General features: G+C 39.6%; 1 protein-coding gene across 1 annotated transcript in view; it reads right to left on the reverse strand.

Moving 5' to 3' along the window:
* tnrc6c (trinucleotide repeat containing adaptor 6C) overlaps positions 1-21110 on the reverse strand; it is a 623926-nt gene extending 602816 nt beyond the window's left edge. The window contains exon 1 of the mRNA XM_062970647.1: positions 20830-21110. The gene's annotated coding sequence lies outside the window, so the exon portion shown is untranslated. The remainder of the gene's footprint in view (positions 1-20829) is intronic.
* Between the last annotated feature and the right edge of the window lie 306 nt (positions 21111-21416).

Raw genomic sequence — 21416 nt, forward strand, 5'->3', positions numbered from 1 at the left:
TCACACATGTTCCAGTGTGCCAACATTGTTATAGCCACTGCAACATTGAACTCACAAATCATTCTTTGACTCTGTGTGGTCTTAAGGGGCACACACACCAACAATCTAATCATGTTTAATAGTAATCTCCTTCACGTTTGCAGGCAATAACGTATATGGGAGCAATTATCATGTTTTGTCCTATTTGTATTAATAATTCTGTACTCTCAGATCAGCATGGGGGCCCTGGTGGCACAGTGTGTTAAAGTGCTGAGCTGCTGAACTTGCAGACCGAAAGGCGCCAGGTTCAAATCCCAAGAGTGGAATGAGCGCCCGCTGTTAGCCCCAGCTCCTGCCAACCTAGCAGTTCGAAAACATGCAAATGTGAGTAGATCAATAGGTACCGCTCCGGCGGGAATGTAACGGTGCTCCATGCAGTCATACCGGCCACATGACCTTGGAGGAGTCTATGGAGAACGCTGGCTCTTCGGCTTAGAAATGGAGATGAGCACCAACCCCCAGAGTTGGTCACGACTGGACTTAACGTCAGGGGAAACCTTTACCTTTACCTTTACTCTCAGATCAGCTTCCCAGGCAGCCTTAGATCCGTTAGTGGATGCATATGTAACTTTAGTAATTGTTGTCTAAATATTAGATGCCTAACTCTTAATTCTATATCAAGTATCAAATCAATATGTCTCAAAAGTTGTAAGATAGTAGAGTTGAGCCATATCTAGAGCATATGTAAAGACTTCAAATCAGTTTTTCAGTAAATTCTCCTTCTGAAATAGGTGTACCTATAAATAAATAGTTGGGCATTTCCATTTATCTGGGGTTTTTTAAATGACAAACTAGCTAATTTTATCCCTTTGCCAAATATTAAGAAGTGACATGTGACTAGTGTGGTTTAATGAATGTTGGACTATGACACTGATCAGGATTCAACTCTTTGTTTGGCTATGGAGAGCTATTGGGTTAGAGGTCCTCAAACTTTTTAAGTAAAGGGACAGTTGATGGTCCCTCAGATTGTTGGGGTGGGGATGTATAATAGTTTGAAAAAAATGAATTCTTATGCACACTGCACATATCTTATTTGTAGTCAAAATCATGAAAGAACAATACGATATTTTAAATTAAGAACAATTTTAACCAACATAAACCTACCAGCATTTCAATGGGAAGTGTGGGCTTACTTTTGGCTGATGAGATAATCAGGTTAATTAAGATTGTTGCTGTGTGCCTTCATGTCATTTCAGTCTTAGGGTGACCCGAAGTCTAAAGTTTAGGGCAGGGGCTGGGTAAATGACCTCGGAGGGCCACATCCAGTCCCCGGGCCGTAATTTGGGGACCCTGTACTGAATGATCTTGGGCAGGTCGCCTCATGTATTGATAGCATGTATCAATTTATGAGGGAAATGTGGCCATTATTAAGTAGAAAGACACAATTTTCTTATGAAAGAGTATGGTTCTTGGCCTAAGAAAGGTGATAGGTCTAAGCCATAATTATCAAGTATTCCATTGCTCTCATAACTCTGAAAATTGGGTAACGGGAATGTATAATAGCACAGAAATGTTTGTGGAGATATACAATACATTATAAGTATAAAAGAGCAATTAATTAATTAATAATAATAATAATAATAAAAAACCTGTATATTCCACCCTCATTCCCCAAGAGGACTCAGAGTGGATCACAACAAAAGATGGCAAATATTCAATGCCAGATCCAATACATAAATTAAAACATAAAGCAAACAGTTAATCTACATCTAACATAACATACATTAAACATAAATTATATAAACAAAACCTACATTCACTTAAGATCATTGTTAAAAATCTAATACAGTCAATGAAGCTAGCGACTGGCTACATTTCCCCCATGTGTTTTATAACTTCCTTGTGGCTACCAAAAGGTATTAAAGCTTCTTTGCCAGATGTGATTTGACCAGCATCTCAAATCCTGTAGAGATGGCAATTTTACTAGGCACCTAGCTATTTTTCTTTCCATCCTTCTTTCCTCCATTTATTTATTTAAAGTTTTTAATGGCTTGCTGGCCAACAGCTTTCCCTATCTGGTCATATTTAATTCTTCTTCATGTAAGCTTGCTGCCCTGCAGCATGAATCTGTTGCTTTTTGTTTGTATTCTACTTCCATCATGTTTTTGAAGTTCCTCCTCCAACTTCGGTCTCCCTTCTCAAATAAAATGGAATGCATTCATTTTCTCTTGGCTTACTCCTTCCTCTCTGAACTTTCCATGTTTTTGTCCCTTGAATCCAATCTTTTGTTCTCACTGCCTCATTAATATGTCATGACCAGGTGGCAGAATGCATTTGAAGCCTTTAAAAGCACCAAGAAAATGGATTCTGTTACCTCCAGGGTCCTGGAGGCTATGGTTTGGTTGGGGGAGACAATGCTGTGGCTTTGCTAGACAAAGATGTTGATACTCCCACTACCATAGTTCTTTGCCATATTTCACTTCACTTCACTTCACTTCACTTTACCATATTTGACCAGTTGCTTGGTTATTTAGACCAAATCTGTACATTTGCATATTTCACTAGGTCTTCCGTTCAGCAGAGTGAAACAGTCAGCTCAGATAGCAGTGTGCAAAGGTTTATGTCTTACTATCAACGCTGAGGAAAAGATTCATCTGTCAATCCAACTTTTGCACAAGGAAACAGGAGGGTGCTGTTTTGCTCTTTGCCAATGGCATCTTGATTTGGACCTGAAATCTATTTACACATAAATACATGGCATTAGATTTGCTTTTATGTGTGAATTGTAAAGCTGCAATCCAATAATGCTTATTTGGAAATAAGACTCACTGAACCTAGCAAATTTATTTCAGAGTAAACCTGCATATGTTAATGCTGCATATTGACCATGAACTATGCTTGCATGATTTATGAGAGGAATACATTATAATTATAAATCTAGAATACAAAGTGAAAAGAAGGCAATCATCCCTTAAAGTTGCTATTCTTCCTATTAGGACATTCTCATACGCACCACTGTCATCTCCCTGGATCGCTACAGATTGCAGTGATGCCAGCGGCACCCACCCGGGGGGCATGGTGACCTGTTGCCCCTACCCTCTCACAGTTTAAAAATAAATGGCATAGATAAAATGATAAGATATTGAGGCCTTTAGCCTGGCCACATGGCAAAATGCAGAGTCACTCATGTCTTGGCCCAGAGACTCTGTAGATTAGCAGAGTCACATGACTGAGCTACTGACTCATGGGGAGGGTATAAAAGCAGGTTGGGCATGTTTTTATGACAGATGACACTATAGGTTATTGGCATTGTTCTGAGTTCAAATTGTTGTTTTATATACTAGTGGTTTTATTTTGTATTGTACTGTGTGTTTATTTTATGCGTTGTTTTAGGCACCTTGCAAGCAACCCCGAGTCCCTTCGGGGAGATGGAGGCAGGGTACAAAAATAAAGTTATCATTATTATTACCTCCCATGTGCTCAGCATAGGCTGTTGTAAGACAACGGAACTGTGGAGAGTGGATGGGGGAAGGAGCTGAGACAGAGAGCATGTGTATTGTGTAAATATCTTCTGATGCAAGTGACGAGAAAGCCTTCCTGCATACTGCAGTGAACTTCTGTGTGTGGACTCTTTATAATTATTGCACCTTGAAGTTTCCTGCATTGCTCAGGGAATCTGGGGCTAGCTGGCTCATGGCTTGGGGACACTTTCAGTACTCTGCTGAGGTAAAGGAAAAAACCTGACACAACCTGGCTTGGGGTGCACTCTCTCAAGAACCATAGAAGTTAGGTTCCTAAGGATTATCAAGGACAGAAGAAAACAAAGAATAGCAAACAAAGTGGTGCCCACTTCACTCTAATAGCAATGAAAACTCTTGAAGTAGGTTAAAACGGGGGGAAATTCACTCTTGCTTCTGTTCTCAAGCTTTTTCCAGCCTCAAACTGCAAAGTAAATACAAAAAGTATCCAACAAGGTCATTCACACAGATTAAGTCTCCCTTATCCAGAAATCTGAAATCCAAAATGCCACAAAAACTGGAACTTATTGTCATCACATCTGCCTTTGGTGAAAGGGGGCTAGTAACAAGTCCAGCACCCACCAATTGTAGCCTGTGCTGGAGTGGGTGCCCTGGAAACAGGCTTCTAGGATGAGCAAAGTGACCCCATTTTTGGCCGCTGCCTTTATTAAACTAAAGGACATTCAAAAAGAGCCAGCTAAATGTTTGGGATGTCTGCTTTTTATAGGGCTTCGTATAGGTGGAGTCCTCCCTCTCTTCCCTCTCTTTCACCCATACCCAGCAGGCATTGGACTTGTGACTTTCCCCATTACCCCCAATCCTATTTATATGTGAATACCAATATTCCAAAAGCAAAAAAAGAAAAGAAAGAAATTTGAAAAAACTCAGGAACTAAGTTTTAAGGAAACTTAAACTTAAACTAAGGAAAACCCAACCAAGTCACAGCCTTTAATGATGCTAAAAAAAACTCCAAACCACATTTGCTTGGTGAGAGTGGTCCAGCTCATTACAACATCCTTATCTTGGAAGGATGGAGTAGGCTAGCAGAGCTACGTAGATGCAAGAATGGTACTTGCTTGGTATTATTCTTGCATCTACGTAGCTCTGCTAGCCTACTCCATCCTTCCAAGATAAGGATGTTGTAATGAGCTGGACCACTCTCACCAAGCAAATGTGGTTTGGAGTTCTTTTAGCATCATTAAAGGCTGTGACTTGGTTGGGTTTTACTAGTAAGCCTTACTAGTAAGCCACCTATGATTTCTGATCACAGGCTCTCAGCTGGGATGAATTAGTTGAGTATCAATAAGCTGAACTTGTGTAAAAATAAAATAATTTCTGGTTTATTTTCCGTCTTTATAAAAGTTGTGCAAATCACTTGCTCTCTTTCACATCACGAAAAGACATTATCAGGCAATCTGATTCCCACAGCAGAATACAAACTAAAAATTAAATTATAACAATTATACATATTATTCATTGACATTCTAATTGTGCAAAATTGTGCAAAAATAACACATTAATTTAAATATTTTCTGCCACTATACTTCAGCTTTAGTGCAATTGTTATAGAAACTGCTATTTTGAGTTTGGAGTAATGTTAAAATTTCCCATATGACCTTGGGTTATCAACTACATCCTATCAAACCTGCATATCAACAGCAAAATAGTCAGGTGACATGTATATTCCTGGGGAGATATGGCAGCAGTAACAAGGGCAACATCATGCGCAGGCATTGTATTTTCATCCCGTGACTATGGTATGTTTTGCCATCAGCTTTTTGAGGGGAGTGCAGGGGGATTGACACATAAAATCTCAGAATTGAAAGACACTGCAAGGGTCATCCAGTCCAACTCTGTTCTGCCATGAAGGAACACACAATCAAAGTAGTCCCGACAGATGACCATCCAGTCTCTTTTTTAAGACATCCAAAGGAAGAAACTCTACCATACTGAGGGCAAAAAGGTGTATGTCCATGAAAATCCTACAGTATGCTCCATAAAGTAATTGTTATTTTCCTCTGGAAATGCAAAAGAAAGAAGGACAAATATTCAAGTTAGCACTTTGTTTCATCTCAGACTTGTTTCACTTGGTCCTTGGGTGCATATTCAAAAATATCCACCCAAATCCTGAAGAATTCAGTGGCCCTGTCTCCTCGAGTGATTTCAGGACTCCACATTTCAAAAGGCCTTTTATCTAGAAATGCCGGATCTAGCAAACCAGGAACCTGTCTCTGTGCTGTCTGGGAGACTGTCTGAAAACCAAATTGACTCAAGATGCTTGATAGAGAAAATGTTCCTGGGGCTACTTTTCACCCAACCTAGGTTACAAACTGCTGTTGTATTTTCTCTCTGCTAAACCAAGGAACTTGCATATGATGAAACATTGAAAATCACCAAGTCCCTTTTTCCCTTAAAATGTTCTTATGTTTTTCACTCATATATAAGCTTTGAAAAGTAATCCCAAAGCAAGTGCCTTGCTTCTAAACCGCTTGTGTACAAAAGACGAACTGAATTATTTATGTTACTATTTCTCCCTCATCTAAACTCTCAGTTATCCTAAACTGAATAGCTTCTATTCGGACAGAAAATGCATTCGCAACATGAAAAATACAATTGAAATTGTATATAGGAACTTCTTTTATCTTTAAAAGTAACTTCTTCCTTTTTTTTTCAATGCTAGAAAATGCTAGAAGAGCCCTCAATGGCACAGCAGGTTAAACCACTGAGCTCCTGAACTTGCTGTCCAAAAGGTCAGTGGTTTGAATCCGAGGAGTGGGGTGAGCTCCTGTTGTTAGCCCCAGCTTCTGCCAACCTTGCAGTTTGAAAACATACAAATGTGAATAGATCAATAGGTACTGCTCCAGTAGGAAGGTAATGCCACTCCATGCTGGCCACGTGAACTTGGAGGCTCTTCAGTTTAGAAATGGAGAAGAGCACCAACCCCCAGAGTCAGACACAACTGGACTTGGTGTCAGGGGGAAACCTTTACCTTTACTAGAAGATTGGAGACTGAAGAAAAACTTCATTTAGGGGCAAATTCTTATTTGGGAAGGCAACACCACTATCTTTCCCCCTTCCATGGTGATACTCCTGAATCCCACAAGGAAAAAAGTCAGTTCCTCGTAAGTGATGAGAAACTCCGAAGGGAAATCAGAATATTTAGAGACCTATTCTACTGCCCCACCCCCAAACACAGTATGTATGTGTGTGTACAGAAAACAGTATTTTATTTGCACAGAAATTTTATTTTCTATACAGAAAGCAAGTATCCTATGCAGAAAGCAATATTATAGCACAGAAAATGTTATTTTCCAAGGGAAAACCCCACACATACCATCATTAAGTTCTCAACTCTTTTCTGTCTCTTCCAAACTGCAACACATTTTTTCACAAGTACAGTAGAGTCTCACTTATCCAACATAAACGGGCCGGCAGAACGTTGGATAAGCGAATATGTTGGATAATGAGGAGAGATTAAGAAAAAGCCTATTAAACATCAAAATAGGTTATGATTTTACAAATTAAGCACCAAAACATCACGTTTTACAACAAATTTGACAGAAAAAGTAGTTCAATAGGCAGTAATGCTATGTAGTAATTACTGTATTTACGAATTTAGCACCAAAATATCACGATTTATTGAAAACATTGACTACAAAAATGCGTTGGATAATCCAGAACGTTGGATAAGCGAGTGTTGGATAAGTGAGACTCTACTGTATGTTTGTTTTTCTGCTTAGCTGGCACGTGTGCTGATGTCACCTTCCTCAAGTGGCAATGATGGTTGTTTTCTTTAAAGAAAAACACTCAAGTGGCCAACTTCTAAGAATCTTTAAAATAGCCACTTGCCTAATAAAGGAAATGAGGGTTGTAAAATATTGGACTAATTTGGGCACATATACGAGTGCATGCACATGCTGTGTGCTTTCATTAAAATCAGAACAAATCAGAATATTAAAAGGAGCCTTATTGAGTATCACATCTGAGTAGATGAGGATGTTATAACCTGTGGGAAGGTGGTTATAAAGCTTCAAGACTGGGCCTGTAAAATAATCTCTGACAAATAGGCCATCTGTGATGTTTGGTTCTTGAGAATACCCTGAATCATGAATGTGATACACTATTCATAAGTATACTGCAACAAGCACATAGTGGTAATATAAAAATTCACCAGAGTTTTGAAAGTTATTTCAACAGCAATTACATTATGCCCTCCAGTTTTTCAAGGGTTAAGAACACTGTGAAAGTGAAATAAAAAAATAAAAAGCCACTATTTTTTCACCGCTTTAGGTATTTTGAGGTCCTCCTGGGCAATTGTATGTGGATGTTGACCATAAAGTAGTCTTGGAGGACTTATAGATTCTTAAAGAGAACACAGTAGTCAAATTAGGAATTAAACCTGCAAAAATTAAACCCACAAATGTGAAGAGCAGACTGTAATACCAAGTTATTATTTCTAGGTTATCCAAGCAGTTGCTACTATGCATGTGCAATCGATTAAAAAATGTTTCAAAAAGTCATTACAAAATTGGGGGGGGGGGGGCTAGCATTTCATTTCTAACGTGTTTCTAAAGTATTGTTAGTGAAACATTTGTTACTATAATGAGAGTAACAAAATTTCGTTACTATTTCGTTATAGTAATTGCACATAATTACTATAATTGGGGAAGCTTCAGGGGTCCCTCTCTCTTCAGGGGCCCCTCTCTTTTCTTTACTTCTATACATATTAGAATAGAAATTCTGTATCGCTTTGATTTTGCCTACGATTCTGACACATAAGATACCATTACTATCCTTGATACTTCCAATCTCCCTTTTTCTCCTTTTTGTCTGTGCTATTTTTCCAGCACTTTTGAGCTTTTATTGTTATATTCTAAAATATATCTGTTTGTATACATCATGTCTTTTTTAACTTTTTCTATATCTTTCGGCTCCAACTCTTTCTTTAATCTAGTAATATTATTTATAATCTTCAGATCATTTGTTAACAAGTACATTGATTCAAGTTTTTTTTATGTCACCTGACCTGTCAGTTGATTCTCATGTTCTCTTTCCTGTTTCTTCAGTATACCTGAATATTTACTAAACAATCCTCTTAAAACAGCTTTCATTGCATCCCAAAGCACCTCGTAAGAAGGGGGCTCCCTTTTATTCAACTCCCAAATTTCTTCCCATTCTCTTAAAATATTTTCCCTTATACATTTTTTGTTAATAATCTTTATATCCATCCACATTCTCTTTAGGGGCTCATAGTCAGTTTGATATTCTAATACCATATTAACATCTCGATGATCACTTATAGAATTTAAATTTACATTGACTTCTTTAAGATACTTTGCTAGGGGTGGTGTTATGAACATATAATCAATTCTAATGAATACCTTGTGCACTTCTGAGCTTTTCATTCCCTTTCATTATTCTCAGTACATCCTTTAAATTGTAATTATTAATCAACTGAACAAGGCCACGTCTTGCTTGTAAATCCCCTCTTTTTTGTGATGATGAGTCCAATTCCTGGTTAAATGTTGTGTTAAAATCCCCTGCCACTATCATATTGTCTATTTGTACTTTTCTAATCCTTTTGTCAACCCCTCTAAAAAAATCCCCTTGGCCAGAGTTTGCTTCCTTGCACCGAATATGAAACTAACTTTGGGAACTTTCATGATTTACAAAACTAAAATGAAAAAGTATGGGGTACGTTTCAATTCTTAAATTTTTGGCGTGGGCTATGCCCATGTGTTGAGTATCAATTCAGAAGTCCGAATTTAACAAATTTGAAACGACTTACGAGGGCAAACGAAAATTATGCACATGCCTAGTTGCTATTATGGTTACATTTTTAAAAACATTTTACTAAAATAAATCCAAATAGCTATTTTTTTCCAAAGAATCTGCATGTTTTTATTCAGCATAATGAGAAACAGCACCAGCTAGCATTTGACCCATAGTGTATTTCAAAATTTGGATAAGTAACTTTTCTAAGCCCTGGATAACATTGCATCTCTATCATATAGCAAAACCACAACTCTGTAAAAGTAACTTAGGGCCCTTCCACACCAACTCTATTATATTATGATTTTACTCCTGAATGAAGGTGGGAGGTGACACATGCCATGCACACACCACGTTCTACCACCTGAAGTGCTTGCTTCACAAGCCATCATGACAGTACGAGTGCTGGCCATTCTAACATCGGCTGTAAACCACACAACACAAAGGAACAAGTAACATCATGAATTAGCATAATGATGTACTCCCTAAATATATTGTAACAAGTACAACAATGAATGACATTTTAAACTCGTCCTGCAATTCAGTAAGGCAGTTATAAATGCATACTACAGTAAGGTAGCCATGTGGTGTCTCTTGGCTGAACTCTTCCAATTCCCACTAACAAGACAGCTGCCACTGCAAGCAACAGAGGCCCATTCTCCTGTTTATCTGGACATAGCTGCCTGATATTCCCACTCCATGAACAATATCTGTGTGACAGTCAGAAGCAGATCCCCTGTCCCAATGTCACTTCACACAAGAGATTGCTTATAGGAAGGGGGTGGAAAATCAGACAGCTACTTCCCAATCAACCGGGAATAGATCCATGTTGGTTGCAGCAGTTGCTGCCTGGTAAAGAGGGATGAAGAACTTTCATAGCCCTTACATAGGAAATACATGGTGGTGATGAATATGCACCAGATGCGGGTGTAGGTTACACATTCTTAATTGCCTTTGTGAATTCTGGCCATGTTAATGAGGGCAAGATGTGATGTCCTTCCCAAGCTCTATGCGCAGATACGCACGACACAGGGATGCCCTTTTGCTGTTTGAATAAATGAAATGTTCACAACACACTTGAGGGTACTGCTGCAGCTTACTCTTGAAGGAGGCAACCTATTTATTTCAGAAAGGATGCCCTTTTCGGTTCACCAATTGCCGCTTGTGTTAACAGCTAAACCTAAACCATGGCTGAAGTCATTTTAATTAGCATCTCTCTGGCTTTGGCCTAATTCTCTTTTGCAACACGTGGCTGTCACTTGCCTGTCATTGCAGTTGATTTACAATGGGGTTTAATTAAATCCTACATACATTATTCTGCGTTCTCCAAAGGCAGCTGAAGAATCCAAGGGTATTTAAAATGTCACCTGCTGAGATATATCATCTCACCCTTAAATAAATATGACAGTGATCAAACTTTGACTAATTACGGGGGACTTCATTATTTGTTTGTATGTTTTAATATTTAATTGCTTTTGTGTTCATCCAATTAGAAAGCAACAGCAAATAGAAATTAACTTTTTTATCAGCATGTTCTCATCCCAGCTAATCAGCACTTCAAAGGCCAAGCACAATGGGAGGTCATCCAACCTGAGAGATCTTTAGGAGGCATTCAGCAAATGGATCCTTCTCTTGAACTCAGAGAACACCATGATTGCCAAATCATTCCCAGCTGGCCTCCCTTTGACATTACTTTTCAAAAACCATCTTACCATTGTTTTGGCCATGGAAACATTAAATAGTTCACATTGTTTAGAACTTGATGTGAACTAGCTACAAGCTGCTACAACTTAGAGGACTAAAACCTGGCTTTTCTTTTTTTTCACATGAGAACAGACTGAAGATGCCAGATGTGTTAAGCCATTAACAATGATTTTCTAATACAGCTAATTAAATGCACTCGGATTAGTCATTCTCAAACTTTGTTTCTCCAGATGTTTGGAACTGCAAGTCACAGAATTCCTGACAATTGGCTATATTGGTAAGGACTTCAGGGGTTTGAAGTCCAAAACAGATTAATACTCTGGTTTCTCTTCAGATTGTATACATCTTTCACCTTTTACAAAGCAGATTAATGTTTGAGAACCATAGTGGTAAAGTACATCCACTTTGAGTTTGGGATACAGTAGTTATAAGTTTAAGATTATAAAAGTGCACACAATCCCCTCCACTATCTGCCTCTTCAAGCACTTCAAAGACTATCTGAGGATTTGTCTACACCAACTTGAAGATGTAGTAAAACTCTGAAGCATTTCCTGTCTTTCCTTAAAGCTGGGCTAAACCAGTTCAATCCAATGTACCCTGTGTTAAGGAGCAGATATCCCTGGATGTCATGAAGACATAAGTACCAAACTCTAAGCCATATCTCTAATGTAGACAATCCCCTAGAACCAGGCAACCTGAGGCAAATGCTTCAGGAATCCTATACTATGGGGTAGCACTTCCCTTCACCTAAACTACTTCCTCCTGATGCCGCCTCCAGATAGCACTTTAATTTGCACTGAAGAGGATTTAAAAAACCTATTTCAGTGTAGGATAAAATCCATACACCCCCTTAAAAAAACCACCCTTTCCCAGTGGGGTGGCTACATACCATCCCAGTAACTACCGGGATGGTATCCAGTCACCCCCAGTGATTTGGCCCCCGTCCCCTCGCTCATCATTGGCATGTTCCATCAGGCTTGAACAGAAGCCTAATGGCTCCCAGTAAACTTTCTTTTTATTTTAAAGGGGTTTGTGGGGGATTTTGGGAAGGGGTGGATGCCATCTTGCATCTCTGGTCTCCAGGGGACCAAAAGGTGCGAGATGGGTGTATGGACTGGCCCCTGGGTAGTCCTGGGCTCATAGCCCATTAGACCCAGCCTTTCAAAAGGCATAGGTGTTATGGGCTATCAAATGAATTCAGGATAAAGCAGGGTTTTCCTGCTTTGTCTCAAAGTAATCCTCTTTTACTAGAGGTGTCGTTTAGACACCTCCTGTAAAAGTGCGAGAGGGCCCAAGATATGTGTCCTGTCTAGATGGGCCCTGAGTCTTCATGTTATTCTACTGTCTGAAAAGTCACTGTTTCACCTCACAGCTTGCCCTGCAATTTCTAAACTTCAGGTAGGCTCTCAGTGCTGAAGTTTAATTCAGCTGACAGTGACATATGGAATTGAGGAGAAAGTATCTTGTCTCAGGCTGCAAAATGCCCCAGCCCTGAATCAGCGCTCACATGGAAAGACAATAATGGCAATTAGAGAAAACCAATGGAGGAAGGCTAAGGAAGATGTTTACTACCAGGCAATTCTAAAAGCAGACAGTGAAGAAACATGATAGCTTGATGAACTACAAATCCAAACTAGTGCAAGTTTCTGGCATTTTAAAATGTATTGTGCTTTCTTTTTCAAAAGCAGTAAAAATAGAAGGGGTGCTGATCCCTGTATTCTTCTCTTCAGACAGAAGGAGTATTTGAATGACTTTCTGTTAATGTAGTTAGTTTCTGCTCTCTCTGTTTGTGTGTCTATATGTTTTATTTAAAACAACCACTAGCTGAATGGATGGAATCCAGCAAGCAATAGGATACAGGCATGGCATTTAGAGAGCTAATAAGCCATCTATTATTTGTATATTGTCTGAGATTCCTGCACTGAAATCTGAATATTAGAGATTCTGGGGCAGTCTTTTATTCCCAAATATGCTGCATTCAATAGAGTGTGCCCAGAAGAAAAAGAAGGGGTATTTTATCCAAAATACAAATTCTTATAAAGCTTAATAATTGGTAAATTCAGAACCCCGGCATTATCATGCTTTTGAATCACATAAAAGCATCAGAGGCTACAGTATAATACTATATGAAGGCATCCACACTTTAGTAATTAGTTCTGTAAGTGTGGATTCCAGTTAGATTGAACTATCCCATCACGTCATGATATGGTATAGTCTGACCTTTAGTCATGTGCTTCATTTCACTGCTTTTCATAATGCCAGAATAGGGCTACGGTCTTCCACTTGGGTTCTTTTCAGAAGAAAAATACTATGTTGGATTTTGCTGTTCATGTCAGTAAGAAGATAATACATCCTTGGTTACATTATACATAACGCATTCATAATTCTAATTGTTGTGGGAACTTTTAAAATGGCAAATCCCAGTGTTTGGAAAAAGTACTTGCATTGACTACAACCTTTAAAATCCAAAATCAGTAAGGCCTCTGACTGGTTGGGGGCTCTGATAGTCCATAAAAGTAACTTTTCTAAGCTTTGGCAAGCCCATTGCTACTTCTATAACCTAGACTGTGTCTACACTTGCCCAATTAATCTGCACTTTACGACCTCATCAGATGGGCTGCTGGAATTACTACACATCATGGCGAATCTAGCAGTGTCCATCGGGGGTGTGTGTGTGTAAAATCTGTTGCCCACACACCACATCTCCCTACTCACCCATTACCCCATCTTACAGGGTGCCTGGCTTCCCTCCACTGATCTCAATTGAATACGGGAAGCCTTCCATATTGCCTCGACAGCACCATGTGCCAGTTTGCCTTCCCTTTTACCACAAAGCCCAGCTGGAAGTAGTTGTGAGGCATGGAATGGGAATCGGCAGGCTCTGTGGCAAAAGGGAAGGTGAACCTGAGCATGCTGCCGGATTTACCCCAACTGATCAGGTTGTACAAGTGCTTTCAAGCTACTTCAGTGCAGCTGGGGAGCATCCACATATTCAGACTGCTGACAGCACTTTGGGGCTGTTATGTCGCCACCAATAGCATTTCCCTGCCAGAGCCTTGCTGGCAACATGGAATTTCTGGTCACATGGCTTGATGTCCTGGAGTGACTTCACTAGATGTGAAGTCACAGGTAAACCTCTGGCAGGGGAATATTTATTGGTGACAAGACAGCAGTGGGTCCATAAGTGGTGAGGACAATGGATCAGGCTGGCTCTACACCTCTGAAACTCTGGGATCACTCATGTTCTCTTAAACCATATTAACAGCTGGCATACAGTTTCTACTCCCTGTGACAACTGAGTATTGAGTCCACTTTATTTCAGCCATGTAGACATGACTCTAGCCTGTTTTTAGTTTTGTTTTGTGTAGCCAAAGCTGCTGCTGCTGTTGGAGAAATTGAAAAAGTATGAAGCACATCACAAAATTCTCACCCCTCTGTAGCATTTAGTAGGATCAACCAGGCTACTGAGTTTGTCTGAGCAGTTCAGCATTTTGGGGGTATGTTTATAAGTATTCAGAGTCATGCTTAATTCTCCAGCAAATCTTGCAAAGAAATTTCATATTTAATTTGTATATATATGTCTGAGTCATCAGGCTGTATCAAAGGAAAGGATTTGCAAGTTTGTTTAGAGAATACATGACTTTTAAGTGTATGAGAGGGGGATTAGAGAAAAGGGGGAGGATAGGAAAGGACATTTTAGTGCAATGTTATTTGGCCACTCTAATTTCCAATAATGGCACCTACTGGCACCAACAACAGTCAATTCATTTTAATAGCTATATAATAATGTTAGGATAAGGAATTAACTTTTATGGTCAAAGCAGCTGATTTACTTATACTATAATTCAGATGTATTACAAATTGAATTTCCCAAAGTCAAGTGTTTGATTCAAAGAAATTCTGCTATAATAAAAGGGGAAGCGCCTTGCTAGAAACAAGAGATCACCAACAGTTCACAGATAAGTGGAGCAAAGTACATTGGATGCTGTCCAAACTTCAGCACATCACTGAATGTCTTTCTCTCTACATTACAAATAGTTGTTGTTCTGGGATATGAATCTCACAGTGGTAATCTCATACTTTCACGTTCCATTTATTCCTCCCCTCCACTGCAGTTGGCCTCCTTTTCCTAAGAGCAACATAGAAGGAGCACCAATAAAAAGCAGAAGTTAAGAGAGGAAAGATTAATAAGATGGGACAGACACCGAAATTGGATTGGTCTCTCATAGTTCATTCCAACACAGAAGGCAAATGGAAATCAACATGTCTTTCCATTTGTCATCTCCCTTGGGAAAGCAAAGGAAAGCAAAACTTCAAAAAACTACTTTTTGAGGACAACTATTACTTTCTATTTTGGATGTAGATTCTGAGAGTTGTGTTTAAAGAAGGAAGAAAGCTGAGTAATAAAAGAGAAGATAAATGATGAACCAATTACAGGGGCTATTGCATATGTCTACTCCAATTAACTGGCAGAAGTTAAAATGAAACCCATTCCTGAGAATTACTCCAAGGACAGCATCTCATATACCCCCAGCTCTAAGCCAGCACCCTTTACATATGTAGGGTGCATTTTATGATCTACTATGAGGAAAATTAAATAACATGTTGCCTATATCTGTTTTGAAATATTCCTGCCCCGATATAATTTAACATATAGTCTGATCTTTACTATTAATCACTTTTGCCATCTTGGTCACACTGATGTTTCTCAGCCACACAAGTAATTCATGAAATGTTGAAGAGTATTTAAGATCTTACAAAAGGCCACAAAAATGGTCTTGTAGGGCTGCATGTGGTTTTAGAATCGCTTTTTACCTATCCCTTGTTTAATGTTAGAGTAACTAGGTATCATTAGATGGTGGAAAAAGAAGCCAAAGAAATATAATCCAGGAGCAAGTTTTACTGTGCCTTGTGCTCTCTTGTGAGTGTTGAGACCATGACAACAAGACAGTGTGGTCTGTGCCAAATGTCTCAAAGCAATCACAGTTTTTTTAAAAAAACAAATGGATAGGAAATTGTTGTAATTACACTTTGCAAAATGAAAGTCAGAAAGAGTTTCATATCTGTAACTAACAACTAGAATGGTGGTTTATGATTAAACTTTTTACACTCTTATTCTGCCTGGTAGTAGGCCTGGCCTTGTTCTAAACTCCAAACACTGATCCTATACACACTGAGCCAAGAGTTGTGAAAGTGTGTGGAGGTGGGTTATTATAAAGGTTATCATATAGGTTATTGTTTTAAAAAAGACTAGATAAGGAGTTTGAAGCAGCTGTCCCCATTGCCATTGCCAGTGAGTTATTGTCCTTACTACAATATCATTGCCTGCCTGCCTGCCTGCCTGCCTGCCTTCCTCCCTGGCTATAAAATCCAGGGATTCAATTGATATTGCAATGACAGGATAAGTTAAGTGAAATCCAGCTATGTAACAACTGAAAGAAAAAGGCAGAAAAAGGATATTCCTGTGGTTAATGTAACCACCCATGAAAATCATGAATAGATATATTGGGCTGTTCTATTTTCTGTGAGGAATAAGTGACAGGACTGAAATCTGAACTGAAAAACTATACAGCACCAGAGTGCATGCAGTTAGGTTGTCTGTAAATGGAAGATGAAGAGGGGAGAGGGACATTGGCTGTGTTGGGCTAACTGGCTCTTCTTGCCAAGGTAGCCAGTTCCTGGAAGTCCATGACAGCAGCTTCAAGGAGATTATTCAGTGGAAAATTAAAACAGGGAAAATTTCTGTATTGGAAGAAAGAAGACAGCTATATTGTTCGTTCCAAAGTCATCTGATTTTGAAACTTAAGCAAGTTTATAGGTGGTTGCTACTTGGCTGAGAGTCCATCAGGGAATATAAGGAGTGTACACGTGGTGGGTGACAAGAATCCAATCTGATTGGGAACAGCACCTGCCAATCAGAATTGACAATACTGGGCTACAAAGGCTGATGATGCAACTCCATAAAGTTTCAAAAGGCCACAAGGGCTATCCAATCCAACTCCCTACCATGCAGAATGCACAATCAAAGCACTCCCAACAGATGGCTATTCAGCCTCTATTTAAAAACCTCCTTTACACTCTGAGGCAGCATATTCTATTATTGAACAGCTCTTACCATCAGGAAGTTCTTCCTAATGTTTAGGTGGATTTTTTTCTGCAGTTTGAATGCCTTGTTCTATGTCTTAGTCTCTGAAGCAGCAGGAAAAAAGGTTTGCTCACTTCTCAGTATGACATCCTTGATTACTTATCATTTCACCTCTTAGCTTTTTTCTTTTCAGATGGATGGAGAGATGACTGATAAACCACTGCTGATTTTCAGAGATCCCAAGGCAATATAAATGAACTCAGGCATGCTACCTGAGCAGTGTTTAGTATGATTGGCTTCTGTGTTAACGAGCAAGTAACTGAGCTTTGCTCTCCAAATCTGTGCTTTTGGATAGGATTAGCGGAGTTCTTGCCTGTTCTTTGATGCCATAAAACCAATTCATATGTTTATTTTGAAATTTTTTCTTTACAAATTCCTGTCTTCTCCATTCAAATTTATGCCATTCTATGCAACTTAGATTATAAGTAAGATCTGTTTATCTAGCAAACCAATGTCATCACACTAGTTTGAAACCAATACAGGCTTTCAGTGTGCAAAGAATTCATCAAGGCAAGATCTGTCTTCGTTGCTGTGAGACTTATAGAGACAGTTTTAAAGCTGTCAGTATTTCTGTCAAGATTTCAGGTCAAATTCAGGAAGTTATATTTTAAGAACTATAGCTTTTCTTGAATCCAGTTTAGTGACATATAGGACTCTGCAGGATGAGCTGTCCCTGGATTCCTTCTTGTTCTGATGCAACACAGCAACCTATCTACATTTATGTCTCTATTTGTTAAGAAAGACTTAGTGGAGAGGTAGGGAGAGAAGGAAAATGGGCAAAGCTGGGCACATAGTCCAGTTTTATAGATTTCAGTTGTACTGTTTTACATAATGTTGTTTATCCACATCACTGCTTTCAGAGATTTTCTTTTCAAACTATTAATGAATGAAGAGTTAACAGCTAAACATAATCCCTTTTGGAGAGGCATGAAACACATTTGTCCTACCCACCAATATTGGGCTTTGTGACTTGGAGTACACCCTCTTACATGTAGGTTCAAGGAACCATCTAGCAAGATATGGAATTGAATCACCCAAGTACACAGCCAGAATCCAATGCTCATGACAAAGATTTGGGCAGATGTTGCATCAGCAGCATTCAGGCAGCAAGCAAGTAGTTCTACAGGTACCTCAACATCTTCCTGGAGTATCAGAAAATCTTGTTTTAAACTATGCTTGGGTTCATGGGTCTTGCTCCTGAAAAGGAGTTAGAGATTGAAGGCTTCATGCTACTGGGTTTTTGAGACACCTTCTGATCTGGACATTGATATGTAATGGAACTGGCACTCTCCAAAAGTCTGCCTGGGATATCTAATATCTATGTATCTGTCTTTGTTCATGAGAATAGATTTGATCTAAGGAAGGAAGGAAGGAAGGAAGGAAGGAAGGAAGGAAGGAAGGAAGGAAGGAAGGAAGGAAGGAAGGAAGGCAGGCAGGCAGGCAGGCAGGCAGGCAGGCAATGTTGTCTCCTTGGGTCTTTCTCTGTGATAGGGGCCCTGTTATAGGGCCCTGTTATGATAAGGAGTTCTCATCCAGTTCCAGTTTGGGGTAAATCATGGCCTTGACGGCAGATTTTAATTTGGATATTTCTGCTTGATCATTGACAAGCCTTATGTCTGGTTTGCAACCATTGTTTGTGAAGTCAATTTTTTTGGATTCTGTTTTTGCCATCCTCCATGTTGCTATCTCAACACAAACAAACAGTGTTTCTTGTTCAAGCATTGCTTCACTCACAGCACTCTTTGCTGTTTTTGTATTTCAAAATGTTTTATCCCCTTCCTTCATGGGCAATTAATCTATTTTTCCTTTCATCATCTGCAGCCAGATTTAGGGTATAAAAAGGTCCAAATTATTTTTGTGTGGCTTCATCAAACACACTTCTTTTATAAAAAGTATGTATGTACAGTTTTGCATCAAGAAGATAAAACTTTTCACTAGCTTTTTTAATGCTTCCTGAAATAGAATGAACTCTGTTGGTTTTCATTTCAAAGTCTGTTTGCATTTCTGGTAATATTAATTATGATTGGCAATTTTCTTGATTTTCTATTCCAGGGGCAAGTGGAAAGTAGATGGAAATCTACTGTGTGAATAAATGACTGGCAATGGATCAGCAATTCTCTTCACAATTCAACTATTAGCATCCTTGAACTTCAATATTTCAGATGCAAATTTGTACACGCAAGTCATTTTACTTTGTGTCTAATAGGATTCAACATGTAAGTGGCTCCACCCCTCAGCTACCATGATGCCTCTGCCTGCCTCCTTAGCTGCTATGTTTGAACCTGGCTAAGGAGTATAGCTTCAAATGAAAGAAAATTAAAGTAGACCAGTGGAGGGGGTTTTTTTTGGGGTTTTTTTAAATGAAGCTCCCATTGATAACAATGGATGTGCTTGAAGATTTTTTGGAGCGTAGCTATGACCAAGTCCATTATGACTTGCTAGATGTGGAATTTTAAATCCTCAGATGTTGCAGACTTGGGGCTGTGGCTTCCCTGATTGAGTCTATCCATATGGAATGTGGTTTTCCTTTTTTCCTATTGCCTTCTACCTTACCAGTCATCCTTGCCTTTTCTAGCAAGTCATGTCTTCTCGTGACATGACAAAAGTACAACAGTCTCAGTTTAGAGATCTAGGGAGAATTCAGATTTGATTTGCTCTATGACCTTTTTATTCGGTTTTTTAGCAGTCCACAGTATTCTCAGAATGGTAAATACTGGTTTTCCCCAGTACAACCTATAGGAGTGAAATGGCTTCCACTTCACTATGAAAAGTTGTGGGGTTTTTTTTGGGGGGGGGAGGGGCACACCTTCCACAGACCAGGCTGTCTAGGTATCTGCAGAGTTCAGAGTCCCATATGTTTTCAAGGATTTTCCAGTCTTCTTGTTCTCAAACTTTGGAAGAGTCAGGAGCGGTTTCTATCCGATCAACCAGCATTATTGGCATATTGTTGGTGCAATATGCCATAGTAGTCATGTTGGCCTCAGGAATGAAAACTTCCTTCATTCCACCTAGAAGTGTCACATTAAAGAAAGACTGGCTAGAAAAGCACAGTTACCTTTTGTCTGTCTCTAGAAATGAATTCTGAATTGCATCAAGGCATCTTCTTGGCCTCAGCCTCAAAACTATCTCCCAAGGATATTGTTCTGTTCAAGGAAAACAAAATAATCACCTGCACAAGAGGCTGGGATTCCCTTGCCTGTGGCCATTTCTCCCTCCCACTGTCTTTTGATATATTTTTTAAAAACAATAATCCATAAAAAGCAAAGTCGAAGAAGGGAACTCAATGAGAAATTCGTATGCCACCCTTCCCACCATTTTAATTTCATTTTGTCTTTGTAATTGTCTGATATTACATTGTTCCCTGCCGGAAGATTAATTAGGTAGTCTTACCCTCCAACATACCATCCCTCTGAAGCCCTCAAGGAAGCTGGCATGATGCCAAGTCTTGAGTATTTGCTATGCAGGCTGCCAGCTGCTTCTCTTCTCCCTTAACAACAGTTGCTGTGCCAACTGACCCCCTTCTCTCTCGCCCCCTCCCTTTCCCTTTGGCTCTCCGACCCTTCTGCCAAAGAGGGAACCAAGTTTCAATGCCCTAGACTGACTGGGAATAGGGGGAAGGGTGGGTGGAGGAGAAGGGGAGAAATTAAATATTTTTTTAAAAAAACAACCCGCACACACAACCCGAAAAGTCTGATTGGCATAATTACTCACACTCATTAAGTATGGCTGCACTGTATATGCAAATCGAGCGAGTCAAGAGCACGAGGCGAGGCGCGTCAAGCTGCAGGAGCACCAATAATGCCTTTCAGATTCCTCAGTCCTGTCTACAGCCTGGTTGGGAAGAATGCGAGCTAGATGGCATCGTGCCGGGATGGTGTGCCGGACTGACAGAAAGCAGCCTTTGCATTCAAGCTCAAGACCTATGACGTTGTTGGTGTTGATGTTTGTCCCTTTCTTTCTTTCTTTTCTTTTTCTTTTTTAACAGAGAGCTCCTGGGAAAGGGAAGGCACGAAGAAAAAGAGACATTAGAGGGGAAGAAAAGAAAATGGGGCAGGGGGAATTGAAGGTGGAAAGTGCATGGGGAACATGACCAGCCATTTTGGATTTAAAGGAAACAGTGGGGCAAAGCGAAGGGAAGACACCAACCTGCCTAGAGACATCTCTCCATCTTCCACCGCATTGCACCCCATCTAATGCTTTTCCCCTCCCCCTCCCAACAGGTCACCATCCTCAGCAATCAAGACCTGGTCTTTTGAAGCCACTATTAACTAAGACAATAGCGTTTTGCATATATGCGA

The sequence above is a fragment of the Anolis carolinensis genome, chromosome 2 (genome assembly GCF_035594765.1).
Source record: "Anolis carolinensis isolate JA03-04 chromosome 2, rAnoCar3.1.pri, whole genome shotgun sequence".
Taxonomy (NCBI): Eukaryota; Metazoa; Chordata; class Lepidosauria; order Squamata; family Dactyloidae; genus Anolis; species Anolis carolinensis.